Here is a 25,741-nt window from a genome sequence, read left to right as displayed (position 1 = left end):
ATTCTTGGTTCTTTCGGTAAAGTCAGTAATAAAATAATAGAAATAAAACATAATTTATGTTTTATTTTTATTATTTTATTACTTCCCTTCTACGTGACTTTACCGAAAGAACCAAGAAGATTTTATTATTTTTTATTTCATTTTTTACCTACGTGACTTTTTAACCGAAAGAACTAACAGTATATATTCTCCAATGACGCCAGGAGGCGCTGTGGTCAATAGGGCGTGGAAACATCCAGCTACATCACCCACGTTCTTCTACAAGTGATCCCGCCGAAGCTGCTGCTGCTGCTTGTGTACGAGATTCAGTTGTGAGGCTTCACAGCACCGCACGCTCGCGTTGGTGGTGGTGGTGGTGGATGAGTGGGCTGGAGAAGACACCGGTGCCCTCCTGCGATGTCTTCAGCCCCCGAGGATGGAGCGACCGAGACCGGCAGAGGGTCCATCCCACGATCAGAGTCGGTCAGTATCCCGAGAGTCGCGCTCGCAACTCTGCCGTGTCTCTGTGGATCGCTGTTGTTGCTGCTGCTGCTGCTGTGATCAACGTGGTTTGCTCGCCATTTAAGACCGTCGCCAAGTGTAGGTTGTATGTGATGAATGGGACACGCGTTTTCACATCGCATTACAACACGCGCCCGATCTCCCGCTCATCCTGCACGGCACAAAGGATGTTGCCGTCGCACGCACGAAGCTTTGCCGGTCCCGGAGTAGGCGGCACGAGCCGAGTGACAATTCAATGACCGAAACTGCAACGAAAGGCGGTGAGTTGTTTTAAAAAGTTCGAAACGACAACAGCAGCAGCAGCAACAACAACAGCAACAAGAACAGCGGCAGCAGCAACATCAGTATCGAGTTAGTCGACTGCGTTTGTGTCGGGAAGACCCGCTCAGCGAGTGTGACTACTCGCGTTGTTATTTAATGCTCCAACACCATCACACACCACCACACACAACCACCACACCACCACCATACACCATCACACACCACCATCACACACCACCACACACAACCACCAGCATACACCACCATCACACATCACCACACACCACCATCACACATCACCACCCACATCACCACACACCACCACACACACCATCATCACCACCACCACCATCATCACACATCAGCACACACCACCACCACCATCACACATCACCACACACCACCACCATCACACATCACCACACACCACCATCACCACCACCACACACCACTACGACACGCCACCACACACCACCACCACACACCACCACACACCACTACCACACACCACCACCACACATCACCACACACCACCACCATCACACATAACCACACACCACCACACACCATCACCACCACCACACACCACTACGACACGCCACCACACACCACTACCACACACCACCACCACACATCACCACACACCACCACCATCACACATAACCACACACCACCACACACCACTACCACACACCACCACCACACATCACCACACACCACCACCATCACACATAACCACCCACCACCACCACACACCACCACACACCACCATTACCACCACCACACATTACCACCACCACACATCACCACCACCACACATCACCACCACCACACATCACCACACACCACCACACACCACCATCGCCACCACCACACACCACCACCACACACCACCACGCATCACCACCACCACACACCACACACCATCACCACACACCACCACCACCACACCACCACCACACACCATCACCACCACACACCATCACCACCACACACCATCACACAAAATCACCACCACACACAATCACCATCACACAAAATCACCACCACACACAATCACCACCACCACACACCACCACCACACACCACCACACACCACCATCGCCACCACCACACACCACCACCACACACCACCACGCATCACCACCACCACACACCACACACCATCACCACACACCACCACCACCACACCACCACCACACACCATCACCACCACACACCATCACCACCACACACCATCACACAAAATCACCACTACACACAATCACCATCACACAAAATCACCACCACACACAATCACCACCACCACACACCGCCACTACACACCACCACACACCACACACCACACACCACCACACACCACCACACACCATCACCACCACCACACATCACCACCACCACACACCACCACATCACACACCACCACACACCACCACCACACACCATCACCACAAACCACGCCCAACCCACCACCACACACCACCACCACCACACACCACCACCACCACACACCACCACCACCACACACCACCACCACCACACACCACCACACACCACCACACACCACCACACACCACCACCACACACCATCACCACAAACCACGCCCAACCCACCACCACACACCACCACCACCACACACCACCACCACAAAGTGAACGAGCAGCGTGGATGGATGATGTCACCGTGCGTTTCCAGTTGAGCGGGAGGTGATGCTCGCAAACGGTACCCGCTCCACCGCTTGCCAACACCGAACCAGAAGTGTCTCCCTCTCTCTACACACACACTCGTAAATGCCACTTGCCCTGAAGAGGAAACGATGTATATACAGACTACTGCGATGAGCGACGTTTCGGGTAATGGCCCTTATTCAGATGGTCCTTTGGCCCTTAATAGATGTGAATGGGTCGTTACCCGAAACGTTGCCTGTGGCCCCTCTTTATAGCTAGAAGGGTAATTGCCCGAAACGTCGTCTGTGGCCCCTCTTCATAGCTGGAAAGGTCATTTCCCAAAACGTTGCCTATGGCCCCTCTTCATAGCTAAGAGGGGCATTGCCCGAAACGTCACCTATGGCACTTCTTCATAGGAGGGTCACTACCCGAAACAGCAGTGCTATCGGCGAACGCGTCCTTACTAAAAATGTGTTCAGTCGCTAAAAGGTTAATCTAGTCGCCACTACAGGGAAAATTCATTTAGGTGTCATCTTATTGCAAACCCAATGTTGCCTTATAGGATCCATCGCATTAAGCAGGGCTACTGCAGGGCAGTGCAGAAACATCTCTTGTTACACACTAATGTACTGTTTTTTATTATTGCACGCTTTTTATTAACTCTGTTGTCGTATCCTCAAATCTTGTAACTCAATTTAACCCACTTCCCAATGTGGTATCGACTGCAAACTTGGTATACTTATGTCATACTGACGACAATACTATATTCTATCATAAAAAAATAAAAACATTATTTTTTATATGTTATGTTTCGGCTTGGGTCTAATTGTCCACGCTCAACTCACGTTGGCTTCGGGGCCACTTCCAGGAGTCGTGGAGTTCTGCCATTACTAGTACGGTACATTTCATAAAAGCGTGTTAAAAAAAAATGCAATATTACTTATTTTTTTACAATGCCATCACGTCTCTTCCTCCCCGACTTCACGAGCCCGCACGGACCAGCGTGGTGAAGTATGGTCGTCCCTATCGCGCGTCTGCGATGCAGCACTGCGGAGGGCGCCCGAGTGGTTGGCGGATCGCGCGAATGTTGCGGAAACTTCAATTCCTGTGGGTGTTGCCGAGGTTGCCACCCCCCCCCCCCAGGCTTGCCACAAGAGGGCAGTACAGCAAATGTGGGACTCCAGCTGTTCCGTCTGGATGGGATAGCGTCCCCCCCCCCCTCGCACACACGCACGGATTGTTTGTTTTTATCTCAGTGCTCTGCTTTTCCTCACACGTGTAAATACTCATTGACTGAAAACACCTTAAATTTTGATTTAAAGCGTTCGTGACTGCAGGGATTCATATTCTTGGTTCTTTCGGTAAAGCCACGTAGAAGGGAAACAAACCAAGAATATGAAAACACCTTAATATATGGAGGACCACAGAGTTCGGGCAATTGTTGGCACCGGTTCTGCCTTTCCCGCGTGGCTGCGGTTCCTCCTTGTGCTGTGCGGTGCGTTCAACGTGGACTTTATTCAACAACTCCCGTGGTACAATGCGTGCAGAGGCCCTCATCCAGCAGTGGAGTGACAACAGGACTGCTGCTGCATGCATAGTAACCCCCTTCCTCCACCATTAGCCACGAACCTTACCTTAACCCTCTCTCTCTAATCGGAGCATTAACCCCAACCCGAGGCGTATCAGCAACCCACGCCCGGTCTGTCTACCCCCTCTCCCCTACATGTAACTCTGCTGTTCTCCTTAACACGGTGCCTTGCCCCTAAAGTACATCCTATTCATACCTTGAACGCTCTTCCTAAGCTGGTACTATAGTGGAACCATCAGGAGGCAGTGTGCTAACCACCGACATTATTGCTGTATTACTAAACCAAACCAGCACTAGCCCTACACATTTGCCAACATCTACAGCACTGCATACACTTGTCCCTCGACCCAAACACTAACTTTATATCCATAGCCATAACACCGCATACACATGACCATTACACTAAGCATACAGTATTCATTAACGTTAACAGTAACAATACTGTCACATTAAACGTATCTATAACAACGTGATCCATCACTATTATTATCTCGAACTATAACACTGACTTTATTCATAACACTAGCCCTATCTGTAAGCACAACACTGGCATATCTAATCATAACACTCACTTTGTCTAGAACACGAACCACGGTTTATCATCCTCATAAACAACCATAACAGCGAGGGTGACACTAACATTGATCTGTAGCTTTGTCTCTAACCATAACACAACAACCAGAACATGAGCCCTTCCACCGGCCCCATCTGCACCTCCATCCCTAACCCCGGATCCAACTGCGACATGGCGACGTTCAGAGTTTCCTTGCCAAACGGGGAGGCCGGTCTCGCATTGCCCGCTGCAAATTCCCACCGGGCTAGTGTTACATTAGCGACGACAAAAGTCCCCATTATTTCAACGAGGTTTGGGTCCGTCCTGTTCGAGATGCAATGGAATTTTTTGTTTCAACGCAGAACTGGAGAAACGTCGTTGAATGAATGAATGAATGTTTTTTGTGTTTGGCTGGCGAGCGGTCGTTTTTTCGATCGGCGGACAATGGGGACGTTCGTACGAATTGGTTTCGCTTGCGGTAGCCGAGCCGAAGGTAGGGAGGGAGGTCATGGCTTTTCAAACAGAATAACATTTGATTCACTAGCATGCGTGCATGTTAAAAAGGTATATGATGCTGCATGTGTGTGAGAAGCCCCAATATTTGTAGTATGTGTATAACTTACAGCCCGTTTGTGAATCCACTTCTGGGTGAGGGCCTCCACGTACTGTGGCAATGATTGGGGTGGGGGGGGTGGGGTGGTTTGACCATACTTCACCAATGTGGTCAGTTCTCGTTGGTGAATGGTTACGGTATGAGGCATTCTGGATCGGTTCGCATATCGCTCGCCAATCACGTCAACATTGGTATCTAGCCCGGGTCTCTGGGTTCAAAGTGCAGTGTGCTCACCACTGCACCACTGCTCACCCCGCTATCTATACGCACACGTCAGTTCAAAATGCCCCGACGTTCTGATGTGTGTTCTTCTTGAGCACCATGTTCAAGTTTCTTTGGTGGTCCAAGAGCTTGCAGGTGAAATTCCACGTTCCTTTGAGGTGGACCGGGCTGGTGGCACTCTTTGTAACCACCCCAGAAGGATGCTGATGATTATGGTGGTGGTTTGAATTGACCCTGGCACCTATGCGGTGATTAAATCAGCCGGTGTGTGGGTCCCAGTATGAGAATCGTAATTCCATCACGTGATTGTAAAGAGATGACGATGGCTTTGGGATGCCTTTATCCAGCAAGGAGCGGATAGATGTATGTTGATCTTCTTTCGCACCGTACGTAGCTAACCGTGCTCCGTGATGATTGTATGTTGTATGTTCAACTTCTTTCACACCGGACGTAGCCCGCACCTCTGAGTAGCGCGGTTTGCTTCATACGGTGCGAAAAAAGTTCAACATACATACATACGTAGACAACCGTGGTAACGATGATTTTCTGTACGGCATATTGGACTTCTTTAACACCGTACGTAGCCAAAGGTGCTAATCGGGGATGATGAGTGTGGCTGATGATGATTGTGATGACAGTTGTCTTGTATAAACACAAATGCAAAAACTGCATGCCATTAGTTCGTGATTAACACTGCCTTATAAAATACAATGTCCAACACTGTACTTAATAATAATGATAATACTGTTGGCAATGTTGCTTCAAAGCTATGCCTTAATTTGTATTTGTCTATATTTTAGTTTGTATATATTTTATTGCATGTTGTATACATTAGTGTTGCCTTATCTGATGCCACGTAGAAAGCACATCCTGTGTGTGTGTCGGTTCTATTCTCGGAGGCCAGTAGCTTGCAGGCTTTTTCCATCACAGAATCTGCACGCTTAATGCAGGTTTACCGGGCAGAAAATAGTCTCCGTTTATTTGTGTTGCTGGCTAAAAGTGGCTGGGCGGCCCAATTGTTTCGTTGAAAATAACAAATGTATATTTTGTAAATGTTTGAAGTCCAAAGAGTCAAACTCGGGAGAAATACAAATGAGCACTTTCAGGATGTCCCGTGAAACGTGCACGAGTTGACAACGCGTTTGAGTACAAGTGTGGTGAGTGGGTAAAGTGTGGACACTCCCAGCCTCTTCCAAGACGAAAGGCCAGCCTGGAAGAGTAGGCCAATTACCCTCTAGAGGGGCTCTCTAGAGCGCCCTCTAGTGGATGTTCAACCGCCGCCAGTGACGTGAGTGAGCAATTGCAGGACCACAGCTCTACCTTTTGCACAGGGAGGACGGGAGCTCTGTAGTTAGCGCACTCATTTCTTTAAACCAGGGGTGGGGAACGTCCGGCCCGCGGGCCGTATGAGGCCCGCGAAATCATTTGGTGTGGCCCTGCCAAGGCAACCGCAGGCGGGACTCGAAATTCAATAAATCTAGGAGCAAATCAGGAAAAGCAGTTGCGAGTAGCAACATCATCAATACCAGCTAACATCACACGCCTCGCCAAAGAGAAGCAGTTCCAGCCATCGCGTTACGGGTGAGTTAATTAAACGTTTGACCAAATATAACAGGCAAATTTTTAAGTTGATAATTTTGTATGGCCCGCGAATGATGTTATAAATATCCAAATGGCCCTTGGCAGAACAAAGGTTCCCCGCCCCTGCAGTATAAACCTAAGCAGATGAGTTTCATTCCCAGCCACCGGGACCATTGGTGGAAGGTAATATCTGAACCAGTCTTGGGCCTCCCGTTTAACAAACCCACACCGACTTGCGTGGTGAGGTATGGTCAAACAACACCCACGACTCCTTTTATCTACGGGGAAAAAAAAAAATCAGATAAGCCCACGGATAATAGTATGGATTTGTCACGTGACTCCTTTAATGCTTGAAAATATCTCAGACAATAAGAGTAAATAACCTAACGTCCATTACTCGCGGATAATATGAAGAAATAGAGCCGCGGATAATCGGACTTGTCGCGTACCCTACAGTGACGTGGATAATAGGAGCCATGAGTAATAAAGTCGTGGATAAAAGGAGTTCTGTATATCGAAAGTGTGGTTATCTCAGATATTGCCTTGAGCCTCCTACTCTACCAGTGTAACGTAAGGATGTGTTGCTTTTATCAGGACTGTGCATATCCACTGTGAGGTGTGCTTACAGCCAGCATATGTGAGGTTGCGAGACTCCCTACACGCAGTGTGTTTGTCTTGGCAGCGCTAACCACAAAACAGCACACCTGGGCAACTTGGGACATTCTGGCTTTAATGAGGACCGCTTAATGATTCATCCCGTTTCTTCTTGGGTCATGAGATTCAACACACATGGCTATTGTACAAACATGCCTCTCACAGCTTGGCTCGGGTGGATGTACAATGCTCGCTGATGCGAAAATCCTGAAACATGCAAATTTCACTCAAAGCGCTTGCATTCGTTTGACATGGCGCATTAAAATCCAATGGAATGGAAATGTTTCGTGGTCTGATGGGGCCGTCAATGGCGACGTTTTCTTGTTTTGCTCGACTAGCGGTGGTGCATTCACCATTTGTTGCAGAGGTTCGCGGTTTGAATGCAGCGGCCACCCTGATTACTACTCCAGGCGTAACGGCCAAAGTGACACGTGCCCTCCGCTTCGCCGTGGAAAATTAAAGGTCCGCCAAACTCATTCGCAAAAGTAGGCCATTGTGTGCTGACGTCAGCGTCCCAATTTGCCACGTTGTAAAATTACCCGTAAATTACTCTATTGGAATAATACACAGGACATTATCGCCCCCTTCTGGCAGAATAATTCCATAGGTCACCCTTGCAAATCAGACTCATCCTAGTCTCCTGGGTTCCCACCTGGCTGAACAAAGTAAACTTGAGTTTGTAGTGATATTTTGTGAAGGAATTTATATGTACGGCCATGTGTTTGCTTTCAGCAACCTTATATTTAGATGTGTGTGTGGGGGTGGTGCTGTGTTAACATTGCGAGGTTGCAGGAGCTTTCATTGTGTGTTTGTGTGTTAACCGTGACGTTTCGTAACCAGACACTTTCTGAACTGCTCATGTGAAAAAACTGTACATTGTTAAAAGCAGCTTTTTTAATTAAGGGAATTTTTTTGTCCATTTCAACAATGAAACATTGCAATCCTGCATTGTTGGTGTCACACAAAAAGCTCTCTTTGCATGATCCACCAACTCAGTCATGGGAGATTAAGCGCATGCATCACCACACCCAGCCATATATTACCACCACAGTTAAAAAACAAAAATCTCAAAGAAACTTTAAATTATAATTTCATACTGTAATTGCTCCTACTAAGCCAGTCAATTAAACTACTCGCATTACTTTCATACAGACACTATAGTCTTCGTTGTCCAAGGTCACCCTTGCAAACGATACATATCCATGTCTCTGGAGTTCTCACCTGGTTAAGAATAAACTTGAACTCTGTGACAATGCATCGCTTATTACGTTCGTGATGCATGCATCAAATTGTTTGTGTAAGAATCAATGTAAGTTTGATGCAAATGGAATGCCAATGAGCAAACAGCTTTACACACAAGACAAAGATGGAAACTATGCAAACGAGACAGAAAATAAGACTGTGGTGAACCAAATTATACTGCCGGGTGGACAGAGTCAACAGTGTGTGTGTGTGTGGGGGTGATTTAAGAAACTCCCCCCCCCAATTGTTTCACCTGCTGCACAGGGAGATCGAACCAAACCGGCTTACTCTGGACTGCAAGTCCAGTATGCGCTGACCATCACACCACGACAGAAGCAATTAATGTCACATTAAGTTGGAGTGACAACGTGCGTGTGGTGTCGGCCAGGCTCGGTTATCATTGCCTGGAATGTAGCAGTTGCTTTTGCATGATCTCCACACCTGAGTGCAACCACTAGTGCATTTTTCGATTTAAAGCTTTCGTGACTGCAGGGATTCATCTTCTTGGTTCTTTCGGTAAAGTCACGTAGAATGGAAATAATAAAATAATAAAAATAAAATATCATATAATAATTTATTATGTTTTATTTTTATTATTTTATTATTTCCATTCTACTTGACTTTACCGAAAGAACCAAGAACACTAGTGCATTGTGCCCAGAACATATGTAACATTGCAGGGTGAAAGAATTATACCGCCACCGTGCTGAATTCACTATTCATCTCGTCGAGCCAGGCGCGGTGGCACATCCCCGTAAAGCAGCAGCGAATTGGAGGCAAGGGGTCGGTGGATCGCATGGACGTGTGGAACTCCTGAAGCGTCTGGACTGCAAGGCGGCCGGCGGATTAGAGTGGGAGCAAGTGGGTTGGCGGAAATGCCCGTGCCGTTCAGTTGAAGCCGCTTCGCTCACTGGGCGCTGCGAGCCGAAGTGAAGTCGGTGAGTCAGAGTGGGCCCGACCGTCGTGTGGTATCTCGTCTTGCCTGAGTGCATTCCCTCTTGGGATACCGGTTTTCACCCGAACACAAATTTGGTCTTTCAAATGAAATTGGATCAACGTCCTCCGCGTCAAACATCCTGGAAGCATCTCGAATCTCAGTGAGGCCTTGGATTTTTAGTTTTGTTTGCTGGATAAATAGATTGCATTAGCGGACTGTATAGTTACTCTTTTTTTAGTTATGGGTTTTTTTTATTGTATATCAGTCAGAACCCGTTACAGGGCACAAACCGCGACGTGGGAGGGGGATACAGAAACTCAGCGGACATACGCCTGAAACGCTGTGCGCCTGAGTTTAGAGAATGGGGTTACTATGAATAAACACATTCTTGCGGAGGGAGCTGGTAGGAACGTTGGGTTGCTCGGTCAATGGCCAGGGTCAACGGCGGCGTGGTGTATTCCGCAAATATGCCCGACTGTGAGGGCGGGCACAAGCCGGCGTGAGTAGGTTAAACGTTGAGTTTTATAAGGGCACCACGGGGTGACCAGCCCCTCCCCACCCAGCCCCACCCCTCCCACCCCCCACCCAGCCCCTCCCCACCCTCCCCACCCAGCCCCTCCCCACCCTCTCCTCCCCACCCATCCCCACCCTCCCCACCCAGCCCCTCCCCACCCTCCCCTCCCCAGCCAGCCCCTCCCTGCACGACGGACGGACACAATAATCCCCTGTGGGCTGGTGTAACCAGGAGGTTCCTACCAGTATAATCCAACCTTTCTCAATCCACTGCTGGATTAAAGCCTTTCTACGCCGAATCGGTCATGGAGGTTCTATGACCATACTTCACCGTGCCGGTCAGTGTGGGTCTGTGAAGGGGGGGTGGGGTAGGTGGAGCAGGACTGGGTTGACGATTCAGACGGTGCTCGCCGCTGATGTTAGCCATGGGTGCGGATCGAACTCAGGTCACCACTATCATGCCCCACTATGCTAACCACTGTGCCACCACTCCCCCCATTAAAGTGCAGTTATTTTCCTCTTGCGGATGGCTAAGTTAAATCGAGTAGCTATATCAAGATTTAGGTCCAGGCTATTTTGCCCGGTTGATGGCATTTTCAGTAGCTGAGTTTCTTCCAGCTCTTCCGCCGTTGAAGACCTCACAGGGCACTGATTTAAGGATGCACGCCATTGGGGTGCCGCGGTGGCGAGATGTTTACTCCCTCGCTGAGTATGCAGGAGGTCGTGGGTTCGATCCCAACCCTGACGCTTGTATATTTTGAGTTTGCATGTTCTTCCCATGGTCGTGTGGATTTGTCTCCGGGTCCTCCACATTTTTGAAGCGTGTGTTTAGAGTATTTGGCTGCTATAAATGTCCACGTGATGATAAGCCACTTCGTTGAGCTGTCATTTGTGGCCAGGTCACATTCTGAAAGAGAGCTACATATCTCGGTGGGCCTTAACTGCTTAAAAAAAAAGTTATTTTAGTTTTTTGTGTTTGAAACGTGCAGTCACAGTTTAGGGGTACATCGTGTTATTCTCCAATTGTGCATAAGTCACGGGTTCATTGGCTCAGAGTTTGCCTTTTGCAATTATAAACCAATACAGTGCAGTACCTATTATTATTTCAGCACTGCATTACCAGATTTGAACAGGTGCTTTTGTGGTCACATTTCTATTATCCTTTAGACAGCTGGTGTCTTTTTTGTTGGTGCTGTGCCACAATAGGTTGAATACGCTGAAATGCATTCCAGGAGAATGCCAACATGATCAGACTTGGCAAGGAATGAATGGCAAGACACTTGCAGGAATGACAAGACACAATCGAATCGCGATGTCCGCACTGTGCAAAACAACCTCGCCTCCAGCAGTGGCAGATGGCGCAGTCGAGTTTAGATCTGCTTCGAGATTAGTCAATTAAGTGACCTAATCGACGGCAGGAATGTTTTAATAATAGTGGCCGCCTTACCCACGTCCTGCCTCTGGAAGGCAGGAAACCCCCTGCATGCAACGCCCAGTGTGCCTGATGATGTCGATGACGGCTCCGTGTCCCACACCAATCACCTCCCACTCATGGGGAACAGAGCCGAGAGTTCGTTCTCCGACTGCGGTGTTTTCCTGGTGTCCGATTGCTGAATTTCGAGCCATCAAATAGATTGAAAACGTAGCCAACCGCGCTAATCGGAGGTGCGGGGGAAGGACAACAAACTGAACCCAAAAATCAGTTTTGAAGAGATTAGTTTTCAAATCACATGCAACATTGTGCTGTTAACGTAATTAACATTTTACCTTCATGTCACGAGAAATTATTTGCAGGACAAAGTTGGGGTATATCTCAAGGCCGTAATTATAATATATATTGGGGGGGGACGGGACATATCCGCTCACCCCCCAATATTCAAATATGCTCAAAGTGTCCCCCACAAAATATTGCTATAAAAATAATTGCTATGCTATGTAAATAAAAACAACAACTTGCTAAACCTTGGCCACAATATCTGGACTTGTCTTCATATAAATAAACGCGTAGATTTCTGTTTATGTGATTGTGGTTATGGTTGTTCTTTATTAATTCCTAATCTCGGCCATTACATACAATGAAACATGAAATGGTAGAAAAAAGTTAAAATAGAGCAATGTAATACAATACACTATTAGACATTATTGTAAAAAATAAAATAAAAAGTCCATCCCATGTGTTAGCGAATTTTTTTCATATTCTAGGCAGGAAATGAGTTTTCAAATTTTGATATTTTTCTGGGTTGGGACCCCCCAGACAGCTTGGAAGATTTGGTCCCCCCCCCCCCCAATGTTGACTCCATGGCTACGGCCTTGGTATATCTAATTTAGTAAACACAAATGTTCGTGTCATTTTCACCGCAGGTTGCTTCAGGGCACATGGCAAGAGTACAGTAGCTAACGCACATTTACTGTATCATTACTCGCATACAGATTCGTGGGAATGGAATTTGAGCAATCGGGAAAAGCAAGTCTGTACTTATGATTGCAATGCTGTGGCCTCGTTTTTTTCCATTTTATGTTTTATCTACAGGCATCCCTTGATTTACGACAGGGATGCGTCCTTCAAAAAAAACGCACGTGAAAATTTGTAAATCGGATTGGTAAACCGGAATGGCTTTTCCCATGACTTTAACACTACGAACTCGGGATGTGTCCTTGGACAGTCATTCCAACTCGACTGCTGAGCTAAAAACAGACACCTGCATCACTTTTCACAATACACAAACACTAATAAAGAACAGAAATATTAAAAGGATTGAATCATAATTAATTTAAAACTAAAATAATCAACTTTTTCAGGGAACACACCAAAAGATCTGTGTGTTAGATTGACTGGGAGGGTAATATGGAGGCGTCACTTGCCCCTGTAGGGATACCGTGACACCGTCATGGATGGATGACGCAGCCTCCTCTGTAGGCTTCTTGTTTGATGACCTCACGGCGCGTGCCGTGTGAAATTCCGTTAACTCGGCAATTCGATTTTGTTCATCTAAAGTGTGTCGATTGCGTTGACGCGAAATTTCGTAAACCGAACGTTCGTGAATCGAGGGATGCCTCTATTCGTCTCTGCTTTTGTCCCCGATCATGGAATTTGGTGCCACGTCATCGTGAGGCCAAGTATCCATCTGGATCTTTTGCAGCGCAGCCCTTCATGTTAAGTAATGGCTCACAGGAGCAGATAATACAGAACTACTGCTGAGGTCTCCTTCGAGTTGCCTCTGGTCCACACGGTAGGTGGCAGTACATTTCCAACCACACTAAAAACACTCAACATCATGTTCACTGTAAAACCGTCCAATCAGTGTGTTTAATTCTCAGTTGGAATTTGGCCAGATTAATTGCAGGATCCATTTTACGTGATGGGTTTTCTAGTTCCTGCTCCTCACTCTTCGAGATACTCCCTTCTTTTACTTTAGCATTCTCATCTGTGCCCTTTCAAGCAAACCTTTTTTTTTCTTTATTGCTTAATTCACACATTTCTGCCATCAGGCCTGGTCACCGAGCTTTAGGGAAGGCCCAGTTCAAGTTAATTTATTTAGGTATGGCCCTGTGAGCCATTGGGCTCTTGAATCGGGTGCAACCGCAACAAACAAAAAACAAAAACATGAATAAGAAAACATCTTAAAGTGACTCTGTGCAAACAGAAAATCCAAGAAAGACAACAAAATATTGCAGAAAAAGCACCGTACACCAACACTGTGTGCAAAAATCCCAGTGGGATGCAAGTCAAACAACAACGACCACAAGACAACTTAGATTAAGGCCATCAGTCTAACTCCGTACTACAACAAACCAACATGGCCAAACCAAAAACTTTTCGAAATCATCAAAATAAAGCTATAAAAGCAATGACTCGGATAATAGCGAACCAAGCACCCTATGTTCGTGATATATTTCTTCTTGGCATTAATTATTTACGAATGTGTCAAAAACGAATCCGAGCTCCGTGCCAGGCGAGATAAATGTATCAGCAGCGGGGCATGTGAAAAGGTGCAGCATCCCACGTATGTGGGTAAAAGAGGTCACTTGAAGGGATATCAGAAGTAGTTCTGGGATGGCTCCTTCTGTGGGCCGTTCTCTACCATGGGGTGATGCAAGAGTTACCATTGTATCTTTCATTTCACGAGATGATGCCAGTGGCACAATTAGAGTAAAAATTGTGCAAAAGACAAAAATTGTACTTCCAATAATAAAGTGAACCTGCTAACCCTCGTAATATGCTGCTGTGTGCTACGTGAAATATAGCCATGCCATCAGTGGGTAAACAGCTGATGTGCGTACATTTTTATTTAAAGCTTGTAATGCTTTTAGGAGGATGGTTAACCAAGATTCCATAGTGACACGCACCAAAACATTGCATCCATAGGTGGCATTCAGGTTGGACCCAAATATCCTAAACATATCAGCTGTCAACTATGGAACGTTCTTGTGCAAACCACCCCGCAGGTGAAAAAGCATAAATCACAGATATCAGCTGACACATTAATTGTCCAATTATTGCATTTTCCAAGAGTAGCCAGAGGCTTATCTTAAGGTAAGTATTTAAATCAACAAGGCACTGTCTCTGTAGCTGCTGCAAGATCATTTTACCAGGGGCTGACTGGGGTATGTGTGTAGGTCAGCCTGTTGAACACGGTAGATGGCACATTGATGTTTTATGAATGTACGGTGAGCGGTAGTGTCGTGGTTAGCGCGCTGCGCTACGAATCCGGCGACCCGAGTTCGATTCCCGCTCACGGCCAACACCAATGACGATTATCTGAACCGGTCCTGGGCCTCCCCTAAAGTCGACTCAGCCTCAAATGAGTACCTGGTGTGGTGTGTAAACATCGCCACTGGGAAGACAAAGGCGGTGGGGCGTGGTGCTGGCAACCTTCTCCCTCGTGTCCCGTGCTGGGCTTCATAGGTGCTTGCTAACAGCACTTGCCCCAACAGTCTGTTATGGCTATATGGGGGGGGGGGTCTTTGGGGTGGCGAATGGTAGCATAGTTTCACAAACTGAACTACAATCCAAACAATGAGTTCCACTGTGGTTTATTGACCCGTCCCAGACATCTCAAGCGGCTTGAATGCCATTTAAAGCGATGACCGTATGCAAAGGCGGGAACACAACCGAGCGGACTTCTAGAGCGGTGATGAAGCGAGCACAGGCAGCCCACGTGCAGGTGCTCGACGATGCTGGATGATGTAATTACCAGCGAACCTTCACGGTACTCAAATTCTAAGTGTTGTGGATTTACGCTCCAACACACTGGTGGGCTGAAGTAGTAACCAATTGGCGCGTTGTTTACGTGACAAACCTTACTGCCTGTGTCCGGGTGGTGGAGGGTTACGACACATAACCCAAAAACCTTGGTTACGATGAATTGTTGCAGTGGGACGCCATCATCCAGCAGTGGATTGATAATGGCTGATCATGATGTAACTGTGCAAGCTGGCCAGAAATTCCTGGTGCTCGCCACATGACCTCGTCTTGTGCCATGCTGCCCTTGGTAGCTGCTCTCTACAGCTGATTGTGCGAACCAGGGGGGATGTTTGTCGATTGTGCGTGGGCTTGCGTGGTAAAGTGCATCGCGTTCTACGCGCGCATTTTTCAATACATATTTTGTCTGGGGTTTATTTTATCGCAAGCAGTCGTCTGTTGGTGCCATTAATATTAACACGCTTGGCATGTTTAAAAAAAATAAGTTTTAATAATTCAATATAGTGTGACGTACAAACAGCGCGCGCATCTGTTATATATGCAGTCCTTTAGTTGTACTACATTTCCTTAGGCATTCATGCAAAGTTCACATTAAAAAAATATTAGTATTCCAGCGCCCATGTCTACAGCCCTCACCATAGAAAGGTGTAATTCCCATCAGAGGGGTATGGTGGAGTTGAGTTGAGGGAGCCAATTCAGATTGGATATCTTTTTTGCATTAGAAACATGGCTAGCTATAAAGTAGCAACACAGGAAAGTTATTTTTACGTGATAATTCGCATTTAGTTCTGGCCAGTTCATCGACCTTTGACCTTCTGTCTTGACTGCTGATGCTGCGGTTACACCTCTCCTCCATCGCTGTTGATCCTTTGCCTCGAGACCGATCCGGTTTTCCTCCGATTGCTCTCACGTGTGTGCCGACGATCCGGCTAAACCCACGTTTCTCTCCAGCGCATCTGCCTGCGGTGGTGTTTTTTTTTTCCCCCAGAGATGATTCCACTTGAATATTAACTTTGCCAGTCTGTAACCTTGCATCATTAACACGTCTTGACCAAACTGACACCTTTTTACAAGGAGTCATGTTTGCATAGACCACAATACCTGCAATCATAATGCAAACAAAAAACATAACACTGATAATGTGCACTGTCCTTGAAGTTGATTGGTCCACACCCGAGACAAAAGGTGCCTTTTGGCGTCATCTGGTCCAACCCATGTGAGACTAGGCTCTAAGGAAAGCTGTCTCGGGTGTGGACCAATCAACTTCAAGGACAGTGCACATTATCAGAGTTATGTTTTTTGTTTGCATTATGACTGCAGGTATTGTGGTCTATGCAAACATGACTCCTTGTAAAAAGGTGTCCGTTTTGTTGCCAGATAAAAGGGTAAAAAAAACAATTATCATATTTATTTTTTTACTGGCAAATGAGGTTCCAATGACGTCTTGACCACTTCATCTCCTTGTATTGCTCTTCATGACACTTACGCATCTGCGGCCACTTAGTCTTCTGCCTGATTGTAGCGTTGATGCATTATATCTTCTTCGTGTGTTGTTTTCGTAGAATTCACCATAGCCATTGGTTGTCATACACATCCATAGCTGTCAACCCATACAGTTTACCCCGTATTCTTGTACAGGTAAATTGAGTTTCCAGGTTCATACGGCGTACAGCCGTTTCAATACGGGCAAAACAGTTTTTGTCTATTTTGTTTGTGTTTCTCCCTTGTGATGGTATTTTGTAGGATGAACGTTGAGATTTGCAAGGGGCACGGGGTGACCAATAAGGTCTGAATTGGTCTGTAATAAGGTAGGCACTGATAAGGGGGTGACAGGTATGCACATCTAATATTTTTTTAGTGGTCATTTATCTATTAAAAACATCTTTCAGCTGGAAATTCCCCTGAGATATAAGATCACGTTTAGAAGGAGTTGGTTAGGCTGTCGAGTTAATAACGGAATAAAAGAGGTATTGAGTTCGCAGTTTTACGTCTAACTTTACATCGCGTAGCTTAAAAAATGTTAGCCACCATTTTATCTCATTCTCACATCCACCCCATTTGTCTATTTTGCTTCCGAGGTCTGTAAACCGTTATGCATTTTCTATGCCCTGTCTGCATTTAGTTATTCGGGTCCAAGTCTGCGTACAACTGGAATCATCTTTGTATGTCGTTAGAAAAAAGCAACAGGGCTGCAATTGTATCTATATTTTTTTATTTTGTAAGCCATTCCACAGCATCCTGGCTAGCTGAGCGGAGTCCGCTTGTTCCACCAGAATGAGCGTGTAGTATTGGAAAGCCAATACTACAAGCCTGATGGTTTGCACCTCACTGCATGAGCTGTTTGGCAAGTCCGTGATCATCCATTTATGGAGGAAATATCCACACCTTCATCCGTGAGTGGTTGTTGTTGTACTTGGTTGAGAGCGATGCCCACTCTCCTCGGAGCAGCAGAGAGAACCCAGGGCTGTTACTTTGTCGGGTCTTCAGTAAAGGTTCTTTACCGCCGTGATGACACTTCGTGCAAAATATTTCAAAACTGGAATTATTCGCATCACGTTTCACATTTGGAATTTGGGCCATTGCATGGACACACGGTCGACCATTTTTTGTGAACAATGATGTCTAAGGTCTTTAATGTCCCACGTTTACAGAAGACAACACGCTTTGGTAATTCCCACAGGATTTATAAGGAGTTTAACCAATGATGTTGTGATAAATTGACATTGTGGTCAGGTTAGTGACCACTAATTTTGAATTTTACCCAAACAAATATTTGTTTAGCGTTTGTATTTGTTTCGGCAACAGTGTCAGGATGTTTTCCTCAGTACTTTGTTTATTCTTGATTTGAAGCTTTCGTGACTGCAGGAATCCATACTCTTTGGTTCTTTCTCTAAATTCGCGTAGGTAAAAAAAAAATAAATAACATATCACGACGTTTCGATCTCAACACAAGCGGTCGTCTCCAGCAGTGGAACTGCTGAACCAGCGAGAGAGCTGTTACAACAAGAGGTTATATATGTGGCGAGGGGTAAGCAGGCGAAGTCTGAGCTGGAAAGGAATTCCATCTCCGGACGCAAGCACGTCAGTTGTGTTAATGGGGGAGATTAGCGAGAGAGATTAGCATTAAATGAGCTTCCTTCGCCGCATAAGAGTATCGTCCCCGCATATGCGCACAACAGCAGTGTTAATGGGAGACTAGCACTATGTTGATGGGAGAGATAAGGCAGAGAGATTAGGGGGATTAGCAACTTAATGTCATGTCTATATGTAACACAAGCTGCGGCGCTACCACCTGCGCTGTGAGAGGCAAGCACGTCCACGCAAGAGAACCACCGCAACGGTGGTCGTGCCGGTGAGACACGCAGCCCATCACACAGCCAGAACCATCGGTACATCAAGACTAAGGGAGTAGAGGTGGCCATGTTAGTGAGACCCCAGCCCATTAGTGCAGAGGCACCCAAAAGGGCAATGCAACTCAGAGAGTCGGAGATAACAGCCAAACGGCAGGAAGGATGGAAGCACCACAGCAAGTTACGACTTTGCTTGGTTAATAACGTCCTTCCAATGATTGCGCAGCTTATACCCATCTTCTCGGTTGAAATTGGCTCTGTGTTTGTACATCTGGATGGCTTCATGGACAAATCTTTGATGGTAGCCCGAAAGTTTGCAGAGTACCTTGGTCTCAGAAAAAACAATATTGTGCGAGCCCACTGCGTTATAACAATGATCAGCCATGGCAGAGGTATTGGTTCTGACGTGTTTCAAATCTGCCTTGTGTTCGTGAACACGGTCCGAGACATGTCGTTTTATTTCCCCAATGTAACTGCTGCCGCAGACACAACTTAGTTTGTAGACACCAGGGGTTTGCATGTCAGGAATGACATCCTTCACAGATGGGATCAAATCACGGATTTTGTGTACTGCATTGAATCGGACCTGGATCTTGTGTTTGTTTAAGATTTTGGAAAAAAAATTGGTAACACCTGCTATGTATGGCATGGTGATGGTTTTGATTGGGTCCTCAGATGATTGTCTCCCCATGGTTGGGGATACAGCTTTACGGATTGTGCGGTCTGAGTATCCATTCATCTTGAGGGCTTGGTGTACGTGCTCCAGTTCACTGGCTAGGTGGCGCTGGTCAAAGATGCAGCGGGCCCTATGGTGTGGTGTTTTGATGAGGGAGTTCTTCTGGGCCGGATGGTGGTGAGAGTCGGGCTTTAGATAGGAATCCGTGTGGGTGGTTTTCCTGTAGACGGAATGTCCCAATGAGCCATCAGGCCTCTTCTCGGTCAAAACATGCAGGAATGGTAGCTTGCCATCATTTTTCACTTCCACAGGAAAGCCACCCACACGGATTCCTATCTAAAGCATTGGCCTTGGCCAGCGATTGAACTCGGGTTTGCGGTTTCACAGCTCGATATGTCCACCGCCGCTCCACCCGGAGGCGGGGGAAACGGGCGTTCAAACGCAAGCAGGAATTTGCAGGGACACCGGAACACATTAAACGGAGGCTAAACGCACTAAAAAAAGAAAGCGCAGATAAATATTGTAGCAAAGTTAAATGCAATGCAAATGAACAAAATACAAAAAAAACTGCGTTGAAATGTATGAATCCGAGAGAGTCTCGACTGTAGAGTGTGCAAAAAAAACAAATGTGATGCCTATAATTGTTGTGAATATTGGCTGCGTACGTTCGGCCAACATTAAGTTGTCAGATTCGACAACATACCCAGCCAGTTCAGTTCAAAAGCCTTTGTTGTTACCAGGTGAAATCTCATTGGGACAGTAGGTCTACCATAACATGGGTTAATTCAAGGGCAGGGAACGTTCATGCGAAATAAACATGATTGCAAAAGCTACAAATTGTGCAAAACAAGCTCGAGAGATAAGCGCATTTCCACACTGTAGTGTAGTGTACAAGTCCACACCACGTCACACTGCAATGTACAAGTCTACACTGTGATGTACAAGCCTACACTATGGTGTACAAGCCTACATTAGTGTACAAGTCTACACTGTGATGTACAAGCTTATCTGCAGTAGCCACCTATGGAGTAACACAAAAAACCCATTCGTCGATATGAACATGGGGTCATTGCCCGAAACGTTGCCCATTATATATTCGGAAGCCACTGGAGCTATGCCCTTAAAAACTCACTTTTTTTTTAGAACTCCTTTTTGTGCTTAGTTTATTGTCCTACCCCCGCACCTCCGATTAGCACGGTTGGCTACGTACGGGTGCCAAAGAAGTTCAACACACATAGATACATACAAATGTGTTTGAGTTTTTAAATTATTAATCAGTATTCCTTGTCCACCACTGGCAACACAACAGCGGGCAGCAGCATCACCACAATAATTGTGTTCCCTATGCAGTAGTTGGCGTTAGTTAATTATTGCTCAAGTTTGTAAGCAGGCTGCGGCACATGTGACCTCTGACACCCATTTGAGTGGACAGGCCCGCGAGCGAAGTTCCTATCTCCTGCCACGCGTCTCGCTGGCGCCTCTGGTATCGGGAGACTCGAGACGACGCTCACGGAACCACCGCGCCAGCAGGCGAACTTTGTACGTCGATTCCGCCAGAAACGGGACGAAGGACACGCGGCTCGCGTTTCCCGAGTGCGTCGCCAATTAGCGCGGCAGTGGCCGTGGGAAATGCAGAGACCTTGGGTGTTTTGCAGTCGTTCAGTCACGGAGCTTCCGAGATAAGAGGGCCTTCGGGTTGCAGCCAAAACACACGGCGGCTGCGGCTACCCCAGCGCACGTGGCCCAACGGGCCTGCCTCTGCTCTTTCTTCCTTATGCGAGCGTAATAACAATCAATCAGAAAGTGGATGCGTCATCGGGATCATCTCTCCCTAAGGCACGATTTTAAGTGAAGGTTTAGAAGTTCCCGGCTCTGCCGTTGGCTCCTGGAGTGGCACCACCCTCGTGAGCTGTTTTTCTGGAATTGCGACACGGGCCGATTACGCCACACGGTGCATGCCACATCACACATTCTTGGGCTTGCGCGTGTGTGTGCGTGCGCGCGTGCGTGCGTGGGGAGCGGTAGTGTTGTGGTATGCGCGCTGCGCTACAAACCTGGCGTCCTGAGTTTGATTCCTGCTCATGGCCAACACCAGTGACGATTTTCTGATGATGGCAGTGTTTTTGTGGTGATGGTTGTGATAGCGGTGCTGGTGGTGACAAGGAGGTAAACGCCGGTAATTATTATCTGAACCAGTCCTGGGCCTCCCCTAGGTCGACTCAGCCTCAAATGAGTACCTGGAGGGGTGTGTAAACATCAAAATCGACCGGGCATGGTGCAGGGCACCCACCCCCTCGTGTGCCATGTCGGCCTTCAGAAATGCTGGCTAATAGCACTTGCCCCCAACAGTACATTAAGGCTATACGGGAGATCTTTGTCTTTGTCCTCCAGTTCCAAACCAGGCCAGAGTCTGGTTCTATTTCTGAGCAGTGGAAGTGCTGTACAGGAGGGCACCAAAGCAGCGTGCTTCCACTGCAGGACCAAATTAAATATTTACATTTCTATTAAGTTTCTGGGTGTCCAGCACAGAGACGGCGTTCAATCTGTACCTTACCCGGAGCGTGTCAATGACCACCACAGGAATAAACACAGGAGGCCAAGTGTGCCTGCACCCGAACAACTGTTGAGCCGGGCTCGGCGCTCTTGGTGGTCCATGCCAGCTGACTTCCATGCCAGCAGAGCCAGCAGCATGCACACGAACGTGCATTGATGTGTAGATAGTGTAGTCGTAATGATCACGTTAATAATTCGCAGTGCTTTGTCAGTGTCCTGCTGGATGACGGCCTCCCCACGTCAGTCAGTCACGTCGGGGTCCTCCGGTTTGTCCCTTCCACATTTAGAATCGACCTCGCGCGTTTAGAGTATGTGGCTGCTATAGATTTCCAGGTGATGATGATAAGCCACTTCGTTGAGTTATCAGTTGTGGCCAGTCGCTTCTGAAAGTCGCTATATAGCTCAGTGGGCCTTACCTGATAAAATGAAAAAGAAAATGGGGGTTAAACGATCATACTTCTCAACGATGGTCAGTACAAGTTGGTGAGGGGCTGGAGGGGGAGGCGGTACAGACATCACCACATCACTCGCCACTGAGGTTATCCCGGGCTTAAACTAAAAGTCACTCGTATATAAGAATAAGTTTGACCCTTTCTGGCAATAAAGGCGTTCTCTGCTCTAACACTTTGAGACTAGGCGCTAAAGAAAGCTGTCTCTGGTGTGGACCAATCAGTTTCAAAGACAATGCATATACTATCATAGTATGCTTTTGGTTTGCATTCTAACCACAAGTATTGTGATTAATGCAGACATGATTCCTTGTAAAAGGTTTCAGTTGGGTGTTTTAACATCTTGGCACCTGTTTTGTTCCCAAAAAAGGGGTAAAACCTATTATATTTTGACACTGCCAAGAAATGTCCCATATCAAAGGTCACACGATTCATAGCTCAGTGCGGTAACCACCACACTGGTGCTACTCCCCAGATGGTAGGAGAACGTAGATCAACACGGTACTCAGATGCCATCCATTTGCAAGACCAAAAAAACGCGGGATTAGGTGTGCGTGTATTTTTGAAATGCGTAATTGCGCGAGGACAAAAAAAAAACGCCCTTTAAAAAGTGCGCAGCGTGAGTTTCTGCACCAAAAAAAAGGAAACTTTTGGGCGTTTTCCCAATTGCGAGGAATTTGAGTGAATTGCAGCTTACACAGCCGCTGCGCATAGCAGAGATACCTGTGAGCTTGGGAGTGACCAACCGGGAACAGGCTTCCACGTCTCATGAGGTCGGGTGGCTCAGGCTCTGTCTGACATCAGTAAACACGAATAATAATGATGGCAATGATATGTTTTGGAAGAGAGTGCCCCACCCCCCTCCTCTGTAAGCCAGGGCATCTCAGAGCGCTTTACATCACATATCACCGCAATTATTTGAAAGGACAACCTCAGCAGCACCTGACCTGCAAATGGCCATTAGTCAGCAATGAGTGCTTTGTATAAGAATCCCAATAGAGAATTTGCAGTTGATTTCTTGAATGTTCCAAAAGTGCACCCATCACCGGCACAGAATGGCCTCTTCTTGCGAGTGACATCGGGGGCATTTGATTATCGACACACGCGCAGTAATAACCGGGGCGGCCACTGGGATTTTAATTGCGAACCTCTGAAACAAGCGGCGGACGCGCTGCAGCGATGCCACGTCACCGCCCCGCTGAGATGGAACGTCATTGAGTTCCATTCAGGTCACGATCCCGTCGTTCCACACCTGGAGGTGGTAGCTCCCTTGGAATGTGGCTCACCGTAGCTTTTGTACGGAGCTCTCGCCGCAGTACGGTGGAACGCCGCTTGTCTGCCACCTCAATTGCCTGCGACTTTTGTTAACCGTGGCCCAAATCAATCTCTGAAATGTCCTTTTATAGACGGACGGACTCTTCCAACTGTCTTCAGATTTTGTGGATAGGACGCCACTTAAAAGTGGTGGAGATTTTGTCAGATTGTCTGTGTATATCAATCTGAATCAAATAATTTGGTGAAACTGACGCTGCTGTGTTGGTTGTGGTGCACAAGCACAGTAAACAATAGGGGAAGACGTAAGAATGACCCTTAGCCGAAACGTTTCCTCTTAAATAGTTTCATTGGCTTTGTCGGGTGGTGTAGGGTTGTTATTATGAAAAAAAAATTGCATTATACGTACACGATCTCACCAAAAAAATCTACCAATTATGATTAATTGTAGTTGTTTACATTAATGTCCCAAATGTTTCCCAATTCAAGCTAAACGTTTCAAAGTTCAAGCTAAAGTCATACAAGTGTAATAAACGACTGGACCACGATGTCTGGCTCAGTGTCCTTTATTCGGTTCGTGCTGTACACCCACACGGCTGTCTTTACTCTGTAGCTTCTCCACGGTGCTGACTCCAATGTCGGCCCGATCCACAACAGCAGCTCCGCTGCTGTTTCTCTCACACAGCCCCCCTTGGCTGTACTCGCTGCAACTCCTCTCCCTCCGCAGCTCTGACAGCCTCTTGCTGTCTCTCTCTCTCTCCGCAGCTCCTCCTGGCAGCCACACCGCTGCCTCTAACATGCAGCCCTCTCTCTCTCTCTCTCCGCAGCTCCTCCTGGCAGCCACACCGCTGCCTCTAACACGCAGCCCTTCTGGCTGTCTCCTCTGCAGCTGCACACCACTCCGCAGCTTCCTCTTATCTTCGGGGTTGGCTCCCGATGGCCGTCGGCGCCCCCCCTCTCCACACTCGCCCGCGTGGCCTCACTCTTTTCCGCTCACACCCCGACTGCCTTCCCCTTCCGGTTTACCCGCTTAAGGACCCGAACCTTCCCCCCACGTCACATGACTCCACCCCCCGTGACGTCACATCCGGAAGGTCGCTTACGCCCGCATTACACCACCCTCCCCCGTAGAAAAATCCCAGCCGACCTCGGCTGACCAATAGCAAATCGTAATGCGGCGAACCGAGCTTCCCCCCCTAAAGGACACTAAGCATACAATGTAACAGCAAGAACAACAACAACAACGCAATTAACATCAACGAACGTACAAAAAGCATGCAATAAATACAACTGTAAGAAAAAAATAACAAGACAACAACAATCAACGAAACGTAAGCGATTTGGAACGTGTGCGGGTCGCCGGCCCGTCCCGGACGGTCGGCGGCCCACTCGCAGAACGGGAACGCGATGAAAGTCGAGGAATGACAGGGGTTAATCCCCCTGTCGCAGCTGGAAGTCCACCGTCGTCCCGTGTCTCTAAAGAGTTAGTCTTGGGCTTGTCCTGTGACCGTGCCCGCAGCTGGGTCGGAAGGGCTGCAGGGCTCGAAGGTCCCGCAGACCTGGCAGGCGTCCTCCGAGCAGGGCCCCTCGTCCCCCGCAATGTCACGGCCGGCCTGTCTGGAACAGGTACGACAGGCGCTCTAGCAAGATCAATGGACGCAGGCAGGGGAGAGTCAGCAGCAACAGACCCCGGCAAGGCAACATTGGGGGATGACGCATCATGTAAGGGAGCAACATATGGTTTCAAGCGCGACGTATGCACAACCCAGCGACGAGACCCAATCTGGACGCGTGCTGACTGTGGGTTGGGAACCGCAATGAGGCGTACGGGACCATGCCAGGGTTTGTGCAATTTCGGCGAGGTCCCCGGACGTACCTGTGGACAATGAAGCCAGGCTAGGTCCC

General features: G+C 47.5%; 1 protein-coding gene across 1 annotated transcript in view; it reads left to right on the top strand.

Annotated features, from left to right (window-relative positions):
• Positions 1–232: 232 nt before the first annotated feature.
• The window catches only part of SLC45A3 (solute carrier family 45 member 3), a 93,889-nt gene continuing 68,380 nt past the window's right edge, over positions 233–25,741 (top strand). Inside the window, exon 1 of the mRNA XM_078863591.1 lies at positions 233–462. The gene's annotated coding sequence lies outside the window, so the exon portion shown is untranslated. The remainder of the gene's footprint in view (positions 463–25,741) is intronic.

Source organism: Lampetra fluviatilis, chromosome 16 (assembly GCF_964198595.1).
Source record: "Lampetra fluviatilis chromosome 16, kcLamFluv1.1, whole genome shotgun sequence".
Classification (NCBI taxonomy): domain Eukaryota; kingdom Metazoa; phylum Chordata; class Hyperoartia; order Petromyzontiformes; family Petromyzontidae; genus Lampetra; species Lampetra fluviatilis.
The sequence above is the reverse complement of the archived record's forward strand: the minus strand, read 5'-3'. Positions and strand labels throughout refer to the sequence as shown.